This window comes from Triticum urartu, chromosome 5 (assembly GCF_003073215.2).
Source record: "Triticum urartu cultivar G1812 chromosome 5, Tu2.1, whole genome shotgun sequence".
Taxonomy (NCBI): Eukaryota; Viridiplantae; Streptophyta; class Magnoliopsida; order Poales; family Poaceae; genus Triticum; species Triticum urartu.
The window spans coordinates 115540064-115555799 of NC_053026.1; positions in this window are offsets into that span (position 1 = coordinate 115540064).

Consider the following 15736-nt stretch of genomic DNA (forward strand, 5'->3'; position numbering starts at 1 on the left):
TGCCCTTTGTAAGAAGCCCCTTGTGTCCAGGTACGTGCATTATTCTGACATGGCCACATGCCAAGACGTTAGCATCCTTCTCAATTGTGCTGAGAATTCGGTGGATGTGTATCAACAAGAGACAGTAAAAAAGGTTTACGCAGGGTCTTAATTTAAAAAGAATCCTTGGAGCGGGTCCCTGCTACACGTCTGCGCCTGTGTGTCCGTTGTGCCGTATCCTGGACGGGTGTAGCACAATGGTCATCTGTAAAAGATAGGAACTTAGGTGAAAAAGTTGTCGTGCAAAAAGTTGGTTTTTTAAAGAAACCATGTATAACTAGAAATGAGTAGAAATTGCCACTTGTCTGCGCGTGTTGAGCCCCTTGTATTTGTAATAGGGGTGTGGCCATCAATCCGGTACAAATTATATATAGCAGCGCCGGACTCGTCTAATCGCGTTCGTGGTCTTGACGACCTATCGAATGTTTTAGTTGGTGAGGCCATTTTTAGTGTGCGATTGCCAAGGCAGTCGCATTCTCTTCGGCGCGCAAAGATCGCTTAATACTTCCGTTCACTGTAATGATGCCACGTGGACCGGGCATCTTGAGCGTGAGGGAAGCGTAATGCGGTATTGCATTAAAGCGAGCAAAAGCTTCGCGTCCAAGTAGTGCTTGATAACCGCATTGGAACGGAGCAATGTGGAAGGTTAAATGTTCGCTACGGGAGTTATCGGGGAAGCCGAATATAACCTTTAGTAGCAGGGAGCCCGCGCAGTGAGCTCCTGGGCCTGGCGTTACTCCTTTAAAGGTAGTGTTGCTATGGCAGATTTTCGTTGGGTCTATCCCCATTTCGCAGATTGTATCTTGGTATATCAGGTTTAAACTGCTACCACCATCCATCAGGACTCGTGCAAAGTGGTATCCATCAATTATTGGGTCTAATACCAGGGGAGCCCATCCTGCCCGTCGGATACTTGCTGAGTAATCACGATGGTCGAAAGTGATCGGTTGAGACGACCAGTGGTAGGGTTTCGCGGTGATAGGCCCTTGGGCATATTTATCTGGGAGGGCCACTTTGCTTCCCTTGATCACGTGTAATACATTGACTGTTTTGACTTCTGATGGAAACTTCTTTTGTTCCCTCGTGTCTTGCTTGAGAGGCTCATCCTCATCTTCGCTTGGTGTATCCTCCCCCTTGTGTACGGTGTTGAGCTTGCCGGACTGCTTGAAGAGCCAACATTCTCTGTGGGTATGATTAGCGGGTTTACTAGGGGTGCTATGGATCTGACATACTTGGTCTAGAATTTTGTTCAGGCTAGATAGTTCATCTCTAGCACCTTTAAAGGGCGGCCTTTGCTGACCTGGCCGAGAGCTTCGGAATCCGTCGTGTACCACCATGCTCTTCGGGCTGTCTTCTTTATTCCGACGCTTATTATTTTTGCTGCGTCGGGATTTCCCGTTTTCATCTCTAACTTCGGATGTGCTTGGGTCGTTGGTGCTGCATCTGGCTAGCCAGCTGTCCTCACCCGCGCAAAAGTGGGTCATGAGGCTTGTTAATGCTGCCATTATTCTCGGCTTTTCTTGGCCGAGGTATCTGGCAAGCCATTCGTCACGGATGCTATGCTTAAAAGCTGCCAAGGCTTCGGCGCCCGGGCAGTCAACTATTTGGTTCTTCTTAATAAGAAACCTATTCCAGAGCTTTCGGGCTGACTCTCCGGGCTGTTGAGTTATATGACTCGGATCATCCGCATCCGGGGGTCGGACATAAGCCCCTTGAAAATTTGCCCGAAAAGCGTCTTCGAGCTCTTCCCAGCTTCCAATGGAGTTTTCGGGGAGGCTTTTAAGCTAGTGCCGAGCTGGCCCTTTGAGCTTGAGGGGTAAGTACTTGATGGCGTGGAGATCATCTCCTCGAGCCATATGGATATGGAGGATGTAGTCCTCAATCCAGACCCCAGGGTCTGTTGTTCCATCGTATGCTTCTATGTTTACGGGTTTGAATCCCTCTGGAAATTCATGGTCCAGCACCTCGTCGGTGAAACATAGGGGGTGTGTGGCACCCCTGTATCTAGGTGTACCGCGTTGTTCTGATGTTTGTTGTGTTACATCATATGCTGGGGCGCGCTTGCGTGGTCCATAGATGGATCTGGTTGCGCCGTCTTTTTGGTGCGAGCCCTCGTGTGGATCGCTTATTGGCTTGTGAGCGGAGTTGTTTGCCGCTCCATGTTGGCCGTGAGGTCGTCTATCCGGCCAGGTGGACGTTTTGATTTTTGGTTGTGGGAGATCTAGGTCCTCCTCATCGAATTCAGGTAGGAACTTCCACTTCGGGTAGCTCTTGGTGGGGCGATTACCACCATACTTCGCTGCTGTGTTGAGTACTTTACTCCATCTGATTTGGAGAGTGTCCTGCGCAGCCTTGAGCCTTTGCTTGTGCTTTTTCTGACTCCTCGCGGTGGCCACAAGCCTTTGACGGGTATTCTGCTGCTCCGGGTGCCTGTCCGGCATTATGTCATCCGGACTATTATCTTTGACAGAATTGGTTTGTTCGGTTTGATTCTCCGTATTGCCGTGGTCCAGCAGTGGTTCGCCCTGCTCCAACGCTGGGTCTGTATGATCGTTATTTCTGCCGAGGCGGGATTTGGGGCGGCGCATACGCCGCCGCTTTGACTGCTTCTCGAGGGGACAAGCGTTCGTTGCGTCCTTCCGTTCCTCGTCGTCGTCTTCTTTTGGTATGTCCACCATGTATACGTCATATGATGAGGTGGACGTCCAGTGCCCTGTGGGCGGTGGTTCCTCTTTGCCTCCTGCATCGTCGTCCATACCGTCGAAGTTTTCGGAGTCGAAGTCGAGCATGTCGGTTGAGTCATCAACAGTGGCTACCAGGTGGGTGGTGGGTGGGCCTTGAATTTCTTCGTCGTCCGCATCCCATTCCTGCCGGACATAGTTCGGCCAAGATTCTCCTGACAAGGAGAGAGACCTTAATGAGCTCAGTATGTCGCCAAAGGGCGAGTGCTAAAAAATATCCGCGGAGGTAAACTCCATGATCGACGCCCAATCGGATTCGATAGGAATGGGCGCAGGCGGTTCGGAGTCCTTGGTCGGAGAAGGATCCGACAGTTTAACAACACGGCTCTTGTGCAAGGCAAGGTCGATATTCGGCTCGATCACCGCTGAGGGTAAGGCCTCCGAGGCGGGGTCCATCCACCCGTCCGCGGAAGGCGCGACTGGCTCCGAATTGAGGGTCGGAGCGGCTGCCGGTGCGATCTCCTTAACACTGTCCGATGGGAGAGCTAAGTCATGCTCATCGTGACCGCGTGGCGCACAAGGCAGAGGCTCGAATCCATCGAAGATCAAATCTCCACGGATATCGGCCGTGTAGTGTAAGCTTCCAAACCTAACCAGGTGGCCAGGGGTGTAACTTTCCATCTGCTCCAGATGGCCAAGCGAATTGGCCCGCTGTGCAAAGCCGCCGAGCACGAAGATCTGTCCGGGGAGAAAAGTCTCACCCTGGACCGCATTGCTATCGATGGTAGTAGGAGCCATCAAGCCTAACGGCGACGACACAGAGGAACTCTCAATGAAAGCACCAATGTCGGTGTCAAAACCGGCGGATCTCGGGTAGGGGGTCCCGAACTGTGCGTCTAGGCCGGATGGTAACAGGAGGCAGGGGACATGATGGTTTACCCAGGTTCGGGCCCTCTTGATGGAGGTAAAACCCTACGTCCTGCTTGATTAATATCGATGATATGGGTAGTACAAGAGTAGATCTACCATGAGATTACAGAGGCTAAACCCTAGAAGCTAGCCTATGGTATGATTGTATGTTTTTTGTTGTTGTCCTACGGACTAAAACCCTCCGGTTTATATAGACATCAGAGAGGGTTAGGGTTACACAAGGTCGGTTACAAAGGAGGAGATATCCATATCCGTATTGCCTAGCTTGCCTTCCACGCCAAGTAAACTCCTATCCAGACACGAGACAAAGTCTTCAATCTTGTATCTTCATAGTCTAACAGTCCGGCCAATGGAGATAGTCCGGCTGTCCGGAGACCCCCTAATCCAGGACTCCCTCAGAGAGCTTAATGAGGAAGGCCCTCGGCAGAGCGCACGACGGAGGGAGGGGTGACGCGGTCAGTCGGAGACGAGGTCGACGTGCCCTCGCTCGACGCTCTCGTCGTCGCTGTCACTGTCCTCCTCATCACTCCCGCTTGAAGAGGAGTCTTCATCATCGAAGGAGCTCTCCAAGAAGCACTTCAAGCGAGTTCTAGAGTCTCCAATGACCTTGACGGAGAGCAGGCCATTCTCCATTAATTTGAAATAGAGAACGAGCCCCGCCGTCAGGCTATGGGTTCGAGCAAAGGTCTTCCATCCGCAGCGAAGATACATGACCTGAGGGGCGGGAAATTCAACATCGACCTGCGTGCCGCCGTACCCGCAGCCCCTCATGTGCAACCCCAGGGTCTGGGGCGGATCGAGCTCCATCTCCCGAGCGAATGGCGCAGGAAGACGAAGGCGACAACGCGGTGGCCGACGCAGCCTGATGAAGAACTCACGAGGCTAGTCCCCGACGTGGCCCTCCATCGGGGGAGGCATCGCTGGCGGAGGCAAGGATGGTGCGTCGCCCCGTCCCCCTCTTCCCCAAGCGCTACGCTGGCCTCGGCCTTGCCTCCTCCCCCTTCCTCTCATGGCCGGCTCCGCCGCCGTAGGCTCTTGGGAAGGAGGGACGCGCTGTCGAGCAGAGACCCTCGCTGCCACCGTCGAAGGACCGGCACCCCCTCTTGCCATGGAAGATGGAAGAGCAGAGCCGAGGTGGAAGGAGAGGGATGATGAAAGATTGTGGGGTGCCACCCCCTCCCCCTTCTTATAAAGGGGCGGGCTCGGGACTCAGCCGCCCCACTCAGCCAATCCGACCATCAGGGGCGCAGAGAATCGAGGCCGACCTGCTGCCCCAATCATAGTAACCCCTTTCCCCGCCTCACCATTCAAGGCCCCCATCCACCGCCTACCATCGTCAGAGCAAGGGGGACATGTGGCGGGCGAGCAGAAGTCGAGGGGATGGATGGGACAACCGTTCTCTGCCTCGTGGTCATGGGGCGCGGCCGCCTTGAAGACCACGACCGGAGCCTACTCAGTAAATGAGCCGCGCCTCTGTGTTTTCCTCCTTTTTACGGGGAAGGCGCGAGCCGCCTCTTTACCATGATGTGACGCATGCATGCGGAAACCGCCCCATGCATGACCCCCACGTCACGCATGACCCCCCACATCGCGCGTTCAATGCAGGTCGTGGGGAAGTGCAGCGGACTGAGGAATTACTACGGTAAAAATCCACCCCATCTACCCGCGCACCGTTCTGGGCCTAGCCGAACAACACATCACGCTTATGTGTGACCCAGGCCCGGGGGCTCCTGTCGGTGTACAAAAGTAGGGGGCTCTCCTTTTGCACCCCTTTACTTGTGCACGGGTAGTCAGAGTCGCGCCCACTGCCACACTAAGCAGGGCAGGGGAGGGATGCCAGAGCACAAGACGACCAAAGCAACGCCAAGACCAGAGGCGCGAAGAGAGCAAGAGTGCAAGGTGGACTCCCCCGGCAAGACCCTTGCCGGGGTGGCTTCCGCGGCCTCGGCAAGATCCTTGCCGGGGCAACTTGCCTGACGCCCGCGGAGCGCGCCAGCCTTGAGCCGAAGGGGTTCCAACACCATACTGGAACCAAGGCTCGAGAGGCACCTCCGTGGTGGCATGTAGATCTTTGTAGAGATCATAGATACACAAGAATAGATGGGAACCAAATGACGACGAGCCTTGATGAGACCCTTGCCAACGAGATCCACGAGACCCCCGGCAAGGTCCTTGCCGGGGACGACTGTGATGCCGCAACGAGACCCTTTCCGGGCCCTCGGCAAGATCCTTGCCGAGGACGCCTGCGGGGTCGCAGCCAGGCCCGCGTCTGCCAAAGACTCCACCATCGCTCCCATGCAGTTGCCAGCTCGACCAGCTGGGCAGGCATCTGCGTGGCAGCGCGCGGCCTCTACACCAACTCAGCAAGCACCTTCATGGTGGCAGGAAGATCTTCATGAAGGCTCCACCACCACGCTAGCCCAGCAGCCAGCCAACGTGGCACTACAACGCCTTGTCAGCCTAGACGCGCGTCGGAGCCAGGTGAGGCGACGACAGCTGGGACGAGCTTCTTTGTCGTCCCCAATAAAGGAAGAGGGGAACGTCGGCAGTGCATTAAATGCATTTGTACGACGATGCCAGGGGATAGACTCAGCCCCTATACACCTTTCCACCTCCTGTGTGCCACTGTGGCGACCCCTTTTTGTCTATAAAAGGAGGCTAGGACCCATCCTTCAAGAACACAAGAACACCTAAATATACATCAAAGCAGGACTAGGGTTTTACGCGTCTCCGCGGCCCGAACTTGGGTAAACGATTTGTCTGCTGACTGCCAGACCCGCTCTTTGCACAACCCCGCGCCCACCAACCGTAGATGGGATCCCAGTGACCCCATAGGTGTCGTTTCCCACCGACACGACCTGACAAGGAAGCTAGGAGTATTCATGGGAGACCCTGCGCCAGGAGGAGATGACGACCATCCCAAGGACTACATCATCATCAACCACACCGACTCCGACCCCGACAGTAGTGATGATGACTACGAAGACAAAGCTGGAGTAGATATCATGGAGTCTTCCACCGATCAAAATTTCTAGATGACCATCATATTATCAGTAGTATTTCCCATGTATATAGTAGTAGTCCGAGCACTTTTGTGATGATAGTTAGATTGATTGTATGCCCTTGTTTGAATTGATTGGTGTGATATGAATGTGTTTGTCTCATGTGCATATGGGTAGTGTTCTCTCACTAGACCTCACTCTATTCTAATCTCTCCCCTCTAAACCCATCAGATGCCTCCGAGACGTGACCCTGGATTTGTCTTCCCACCGGATCTCACTCAATTGATCCAACAGCAGAATACCCTGATGCAGTTGCTAGTCCAGAACCAAGGAAACAAAAACAACAACCCACCGCCACCACCTCCAGTTGACAACTTAGCCCGTTTTTTGAGGTTGCAACCGCCGGTGTTTTCCAGTAGCACCGAGCCAATAGTTGCTGATGACTGACTCCGCAGGATTGGAAGGGAGTTGACCACCGCAGGTTGCGCAGATGCTGAGAAGGTGCATTTTGTCGCACATCATCTGGACGGACCCGCAGCCTCATGGTGGGAGAATTACACAACCACTTTCCCCATAGCCAATGTCACTTAGGAGCAGTTTCAGCAAGCATTCCGCACACATGTCTCAACTAGAGCTATGAGCATGAAGAAGCGTGAGTTTTGCAACTTATGCCAAGGAAACCGTACTGTGGGGCAGTACGTGGATGAGTTCAGTAAGTTAGCCCGCTATGCCCCAGATGATGTGGCCACAGATGCCGTGAAGCAGGAGAAGTTTATGGAAGGGCTGAATGATGAGATGAGTATGCAGTTAATGGTGGCAACACTTAACAACTACCAGGAGTTGGTAGACAAGGCTCTTATGATTGAAGGGAAGCAACAACAGATTGATAGCCGCAAAAGGAAGTGTGGATAAGGGAAGTACAATTCAGGAGCTTAACGGAAGCCTCGTTTTGCCCCGAACCTGGGAGGATATACCCATAACCATGGAGGCTAGACACATGATGGAGGAAGTTCGCATAACCACAGTGGCTCCAAGAATGGGAATGGGAATGGAGCAGGTAGCAACCAGAACCGCTCTAACCCAGCCACACCCACCAAGAAGGACCAAAGTCACATTACTTGTTTCAAGTGCGGGAAGACTGGACACTATGCCAATGAGTGTTCTGAAGCAATGAATGGAAATGGCAATGGAAGCTCTGGGAAGAAGCCCAACCCTTTCAATAGGGGACAAGTAAACCATGTGAATGTGGAGGAGGTTGAAGAGCAGCCAGATGCAGTTATAGGTAAGTTTTTGGTTGTCATTTACTGCAATCGTTCTTTTTGATACTGGTGCATCGCATTCATACATATCAAGGGGATTTGTGGATAAGTATAAGTTGCCCACTAAAGTTCTTAGGACACCTATGTTAGTAAGCTCACCTGGAGCGGAGTATATGGCAAGACAATGATGTTTTCAGGTGCCCTTGACCATAGGTAGGCATATTTTGCCCTCAGACTTAATAATTCTGGAGTCGCAAGTATTTCATGTGATACTAGGAATGGATTGGCTATCGATGTATGGAGGAAACATCGATTGCGCCAGTAAGTCAATTCTGCTCACCACCCCGGAGGGAAAAAGGATTAAGTATGTATCTAGGCATGCGACTAGGAGGACCCAAGTAAATTCCCTCTCAGGAGTTGTTCAGCAGGAAGTGCCTGTTGTGAAGGATTACCCGGATGTATTTCTAGAGGAACTACCAGGAATGTTGTCGGATCGAGACATTGAGTTTTTGATAGAGTTGTTGCCAGGCACTTGACCAATATCGAAGAGACCATACCGGATGCCCGCAAATGATTTGGAGGAGATTAGGAAGCAGATCAAGGAGTTACTGGAGAAAGGTTACATTCGACGAAGTTCATCACCATGGGAAGCCCCAGTCCTCTTGGTTGAGAAGAAGGATGGATCTTTGAGAATCACTACTAGGGAAAACCTTATACACAGAAAGTTACCAGTAGCGCGGGACAAAAAGAAGTGCTACTACAATTTGCCAGTAGCGCATGTTTTCCAAACGCGCTGCTAAGATCATAGCAGTAGCGCGTCTAATTGTACAGGCGCTACTACTACAATTCTCCTTACTATTCTCGCCAGGGTACCTATAGTAGTAGCGTGCCTAAGGAAAGTGCATTGCTGCTAAGATTGTTGTAGCAGCATGTTTCGCGCAGGAAGTGCTACTGCTAAGGAAAGGAAAATAAAATGAAAAACATATAGAAAAGTAAATGAAAATGAAAGAAATAGAAAAGGGGGAAGGAAAAAAGAAAATGTGAATGAAAATAAATGAAAAATAAAAATAAAGGAGAAATGCCTAGCAGCAGCGGGCTTTATGGACACGCGCTATAGCTAATGTAGCAGTAGCGCATTCCGTGGAACGCGCTGCTGCTACTTTCCACTTAACCAAAACCATTTTCTTCTTCCCCAACGCCCCCAAATCGAACACGTGTGCGTCGACTGCTGTCGCCGCCATCATCGCCCGGCCGCCACGCGCTCTCCTGTCGCCCTCCGCAAGCCATCGACGCCACCCCCGACCCCGATCTCGACGCCGCCCCCAACCCCAACCTCGACGCCCCCTACATCGCCGCCCTCCCCCGTGCGCCCGGCGCCCCGACCCCGACCGCGTCCCCGTTCTCGACGCCGTGTGCCCCTCTCGCTAACTCCGCCGGCACCCGAGGGGAGCACGCCCTCCTCCTCCTCCCCTACCTCTGCCTAGCTAGGGTTCTTAGGGTTAAATTTCAGAGTTCATCTAATTAGTTAGGGTTCATCAAATTAGATGCTAATTATGGCAGTAGTTGTTAAATAGAATTAGTTTTAGAGTTCATCAAATTAGTTAGGGTTAAATTTTAGAGTTCATCAAATTAGTTAGGGTTAAATTTTAGAGTTCATCAAATTAGCTAGGGTTCATTAAATTTTAGAGTTCATCAAATTAGTTAGGGTTAAATTTTAGACTTCATCTAACAAGGTTTTTACTGTTTTTAGTAAGTGTTTAATAGAATTAGTAAGAAAATTAGTTTATTTTTATTTATAGTAAGTGATTATTTGAACTAGTTGAGTTAATACAACTATTTTATTTTTAGTACGAAAATTAACAGAACTAGTTTACTTTTTTAGTTAAAGCAATTATTCCTGCATCGACGTCGATGATGCCTATCCCGCATCCTCGTCGTCGAGTCGACGGAGGACACCTGCGTCACCAGATGGGCCATGTCTGGGACTGGCTCCGCTGGGGTGGCACTAGGAGGCGCTACCTACCGGGGGGCGCAGGTTGGTGAGGAGTCAGCCTGTCATTGACCCGGACCTTCTTTGGTGGCGGTCGCGTGGGCCAGTGACGGTCCAGAGGCTCGAGGACCCCGCGGAGGTGGTGCGTCACCGTGTCAGTGAGGAGGACGCGCACGTCCGTCGCTACTTGTTTGCGTTGGAGCACAGGTTCTCCAATACCTGGCAGGTTCTCCAGGGATCTCACTAGAGCTATGATCCTGTGATGGTTCCATCTCTGTGGGTGTCCACCGCCCGTGCCGATACCCGTCGTGCACTAGGGTTTTAGTTGTATTAGTGATGTTATATGTATGATACTATTCGGGATGTATTAGTGATAATATTCGACGATGTACGGACGCATGAGATGATTTACTTTTGCTTATTGAATGCATGCTAATTTGAATACTTATTTATTATACGATTTGGTTTTGCTTATTGAATGCTCATGTCAATATGAGCCCTATAAGATATTTTGAAATGTATATTGATTAGTCTCCGTCATATCTACTTTTCCAAATACTTTTTCCCTTGTTTTGGACTCTAACTTGCATGATTTGAATGGAACTAACCCGGACTGACGCTGTTTTCAGTAGAATTACCATGGTGTTATTTTTGTGCAGAAATAAAAGTTGTCGGAATGACCTGAAAATCAAAGGAGAATTATTTTGGAATATATAAAAAATACTGGAAGGAAGATCCACGTCAGGGGGCCTCCACCTGTCCACGAGGGTGGGGGCGCGCCCTAACCCCCTGCCTCGTGGGCCCCCTGATGCTCCACCGACCTCAACCTTGACTCCATATATTCACTTTCGGGGAGAAAAACCAGAGGGAAGGATTCATCACGTTTTACGATACGGAGCGGCCGCCAAGCCCTAAACTCTCTCAGGAGGGCTGATCTGGAGTCCGTTCGGGGCTCCGGAGAGGGGAATCTGTCGCCATCGTCATCATCAACCATCCTCCATCACCAATTTCATGATGCTCACCGCTATGCGTGAGTAATTTCATCGTAGGCTTGCTGGACTGTGATGGGTTGGATGAGATTTATCATGTAATCAAGTTAGTTTTGTTAGGGTTTGATCCCTAGTATCCACTATGTTCTGAGATTAATTTTGCTATGACTTTGCTATGCTTAATGCTTGTCACTAGGGCCCGAGTGCCAAGATTTCAGATCTGAACCTATTATGTTTTCATCAATATATGAGAGTTCTTGATCCTATCTTGCAAGTCTATAGTCACCTACTATGTGTTATGATCTGGCACCCCCGAAGTGAAAATAATCGGGACCACTCCCGGTGATGACCGTAGCTTGAGGAGTTCATGTATTCACTATGTGTTAATGCTTTGGTCCGGTACTCTACTAAAAGGAGGCATTAATATCCCTTAGTTTCCGCTAGGACCCCGCTGCAACGGGAGGGTAGGACAAAAGATGTCATGCAAGTTCTTTTCCATAAGCACGTATGACTATATTCGGAATACATGCCTACATTACATTGATGAACTGGAGCTAGTTCTGTGTCACCCTAGGTTATGACTGTTACATGATCGATCACATCTGGCATAATTCTCCATCACCGATCCATTGCCTACGAGCTTTTCCTATATTGTTCTTCGCTTATTTACTTTTCCACTGCTACTGTTACAATCACTATAAAACACAAAATATTACTTTTGCTACCGTTACCTTTTGCTAATGTTACCACTACTATCATATTACTTTGCTGCAGATATTAAGTTATCTAGGTGTGGTTGAATTGACAACTCAGCTGCTAATACTTGAGATATTCTTTGGCTCCCCTTGTGTCGAATCAATAAATTTGGGTTGAATACTCTACCCTCGAAAACTGTTGCGATCCCCTATACTTGTGGGTTATCAAGACTATTTTCTGGCGTCGTTGCCTGGGAGCATAGCTCTATTCTTTGAGTCACTTGGGATTTATATCTGCTTATCATTATGAAGAACTTGAAAGACGCTAAAACAAAAATTTATCCCTCAACTACGAGGGGAGGTAAGGAACTGCCATCAAGCTCTGCACTTGATTCACCTTATGTTTTGAGTAAGCTTGCTACACCTATACCTACTTCTGCTATTAATTCCGATATGTCGCATGTTATTGATGATGCCGCTTCTGCTATGCATGATACTTATGATGAAACTACTTCTATGCTTGATACTACTGTGCCACTTGGTGAATTTCTTGATGAACAACTTGCTAGGGCTAGAGAGAATGAAATTATTGAACCTGATAATATTAATGAAAGTGATGATGAAGATTCTCCCCCTAGATATGAATTACATGTTGTGCCTGAGGGCTATGTTATGGATGAAGAAACTGCTAATGATTTTCTTGCCTGCAATGATAGGAGTGATCTTAAGAAATTATTAGCTAAGCTGAAACAAAAAACATTCAATGCTAGAATGAAATATGATCCTGCTTATGCTACTTCACCTATCTTTGTTACTGATAAGGATTATGATTTCTCTATTGATCCTTAGATAATTACTTTAGTTGAATATGATGCTTTCTATGGTTATGAATCTGAAACTGTTGTGGCACATCTTACTAAATTAAATGATATAGCTACCCTGTTCACTAATGATGAGAAAACTCGCTGATATTATATCGTTAAATTATTTCTGTTCTCATTAAAGGGTGATGCTAAGACATGGTTTAATTCTCTTGAGCCTGGTTGTGTGCGTAGTCCCCGGGATATGATTTATTACTTCTCTGCTAAATATTTCCCCGCTCATAAGAAACAAGATGATTTAAGGGAAATATATAATTTTGTGCAAAGAGAGTCTCCCACAAGCTTGGGGGAGGCTTCTCCAATTACTTAATGCTTTGCCTGATCATCCTCTCAAGAAAAATGAAATACTTGATATCTTTTATAATGGACTAACCGATGCTTCCAGAGACCACCTGGATAGTTGTGCTGGTTGTGTTTTCAGGGAAAGAACACCAGATGAAGCTGAGATTTTATTGAATAATATGTTGACTAATGAAAATAATTGGACACTTCCTGATCCAGTTCCTGATCCAATTCCTGAACCAACTCCTAAGCCAACTCCGAAGAAAAGGGGTATTCTATTTCTCAGTCCTGAAGATATGCAAGAGGCAAAGAAATCTATGAACGAAAAAGGTATTAAAGGTGAGGATGTTAAGAATTTACCTCCTATTGAAGAAATACATGGTCTTAGTTTACCACATGTTGAAGAAATACATGGTCTTGATAACCCGACATGGTTAGTAAAGGTAAATTCTCTCTATAGATATGAAAAGGCTGAAATCCCATTTACTAAGTTTTCTAGCCCATGCTTGGATGAGTTTGATGACTTTATGGTTAAACAAGAAAACTTCAATGCTTATTTTGGTAGAGAATTAAAATGCAATGCTGATATGCTTGAACACTTGGGTGATTATATGGCTAATATTAAAGGTGAACTTGAACTTATTAGTAAGCATGCTTCTATGGTTACCACTCAAGTAGAACAAGTACTTAAAGCTCAGAATGATTTGCTCAATCAATTAAATAGTAAGAAAAATGATAATGATGTTAGAGTTATGACTAGAGGTGGTAAAATGACTCAGTAACCCTTGTATCCCGAGGGCCATCCTAAGAGAATTGAGCAAGATTCTCAGAGAAATAATATAGATGCACTGAGTCCTTCTAAAAGGAAGAAAAAGAAAAATGATAGGACTTTGCATGCTTCTAGTGAACCTGTTATTAACACACCTAAGAATCCTAATGATATTTCTATTTCTGATGCTGAAACACAATCTGGTAATGAGCATGAACCTAGTGATAATGTTAATAATGATGTTCATGTTGATGCTCAACCTAATAATGACAATGAAGTAGATATTGAACCTCCTGTTGATCTTGATAACCCACAATCAAAGAATCAGCGTTATGATAAGAGAGACTTTGTTGCTAGGAAGCACGGTAAAGAAAGAGAACCATGGGTTCAGAAACCCGTGCCTTTTCCTCCTAAACCATCCAAGAAAAAGGATGATGAGGATTTTGAGCGCTTTGCTGAAATGATTAGACCTATCTTTTTGCGTATGCGTTTGACTGATATGCTTAAAATGAATCCTTATGCTAAATATATGAAAGATATTGTTACTAATAAAAGAAAGATACCGGAAGCTGATATTTCCACCATGCTTGCTAATTATACTTTTAAGGGTGGAATACCTAAGAAACTTGGAGATCCAGGAGTACCAACTATACCATGCTCCATTAAAAGAAACTATGTTAAAACTGCTTTATGTGATCTTGGAGCCGGTGTTAGTGTTATGCCTCTCTCTTTATATCGTAGACTTGATTTGAATAAGTTGACACCTACTGAAATATCTTAGCAAATGGGTGATAAATCAACTGCTATACATGTCGGTATTTGTGAGGATGTGCCTGTTGTGGTTGCAAACGTTACTATTTTAACGGACTTTGTTATTCTTGATATTCCCGAGGACGATAGTATGTCTATTATTCTTGGAAGACCCTTTTTGAATATTGTAGGGGCTGTTATTGATTGCACCAAAGGCAATGTCACTTTTCATGTTAATGGCAATGAGCATACGGTACACTTTTCGAGGAAACAACCTCAAGTTCATAGTATAAACTCTATTGGAAAAATTCCATCGATTATTTTTGGAGGTTTTGAATTTCCTCTTCCTACTGTCAAGAAAAAAAATATATGATATTCTTATTGTTGGGGATGTGCATATCCCCATTGAGGTAACCTAGTGTTATTCGAAAATTCTCCGGTTCCATGTTATTCGGAATGAGTTTGTTAACAAGACCTGTTCAACCTTGTTAGTGGATTCCTTTTGATGAGCGTGAGATAGATGAATTTAGTAAACACAACTCTCTGTACCCTCTTTTTACTTTTTGTTATTCATATTAAATAAAGCAAAAATAGTATTTTTCTTTCTGTTTTCTGAATTATCCAAGCAATAAAAAAGACCCCAAAAATAAAGGTCTCCAAATTCCCTGCAATTTAAATATGATTTTTTCTGGAATATTTGAGAATATCTGGCACTGAAAACACAACAGGGGGAGCAAGCACCTGGCCACGAGGGTGCAAGGCGTGCCCTACCGCCCTGGGCGCGCCCCCTGCCTTGTGGGCCCACGATGGCTCCCCTCCACTTATTATAGCAACCACACACTCTTTCTTCCTCCCACAAACATCACTAACCATCTCAAACCCGAGTCCAAGCTCATCTTGCTGCCATTTTTGATCTCCTTGCTCAAAGCTCCATTCACAAAACTGCTTTGGGGGATTGTTCCTTGGTATGTGACTCCTCCAATGGTCCAACTAGTTTTTGTTCTAGTGCTTTATTCATTGCATATTTTTGCTGCTTAGGTGACCCTGTTCTTGAGCTTGCATGTCAAATATATGTGGTCAAAAGTAGTTTTGATGCATGTTATTGTCTCTAGGCACTTGTAGGAGTAGTTGCTATCAATTTTTTTGAGTTTGGTTCACTTTTATTTTGAAGTTACTAAAATTTCAGAAATTTTTCAGAGGAAGAAATATGTTTAGGAAAATGTACCAAGGTGGTCCTTCAAGGAAGCAAGGACCCCTGCTCGCAATACGCTATGCCGACGATGAACCACCAAGGGAAGCTCAAGTGTGGGCTTGTGAATGGCCTTCATAGGACTTTATGGATCGAGCAGGAATCAAGGAAGAATTTAACGCATATGTGTGTAATGCTGATCTTGAGAGCTTCAAGGCAGATAAGTGTCGCCAGTACCACTATCTCACTGGTTCCTTTGTGAGAAGGTTTGAATTTTCAT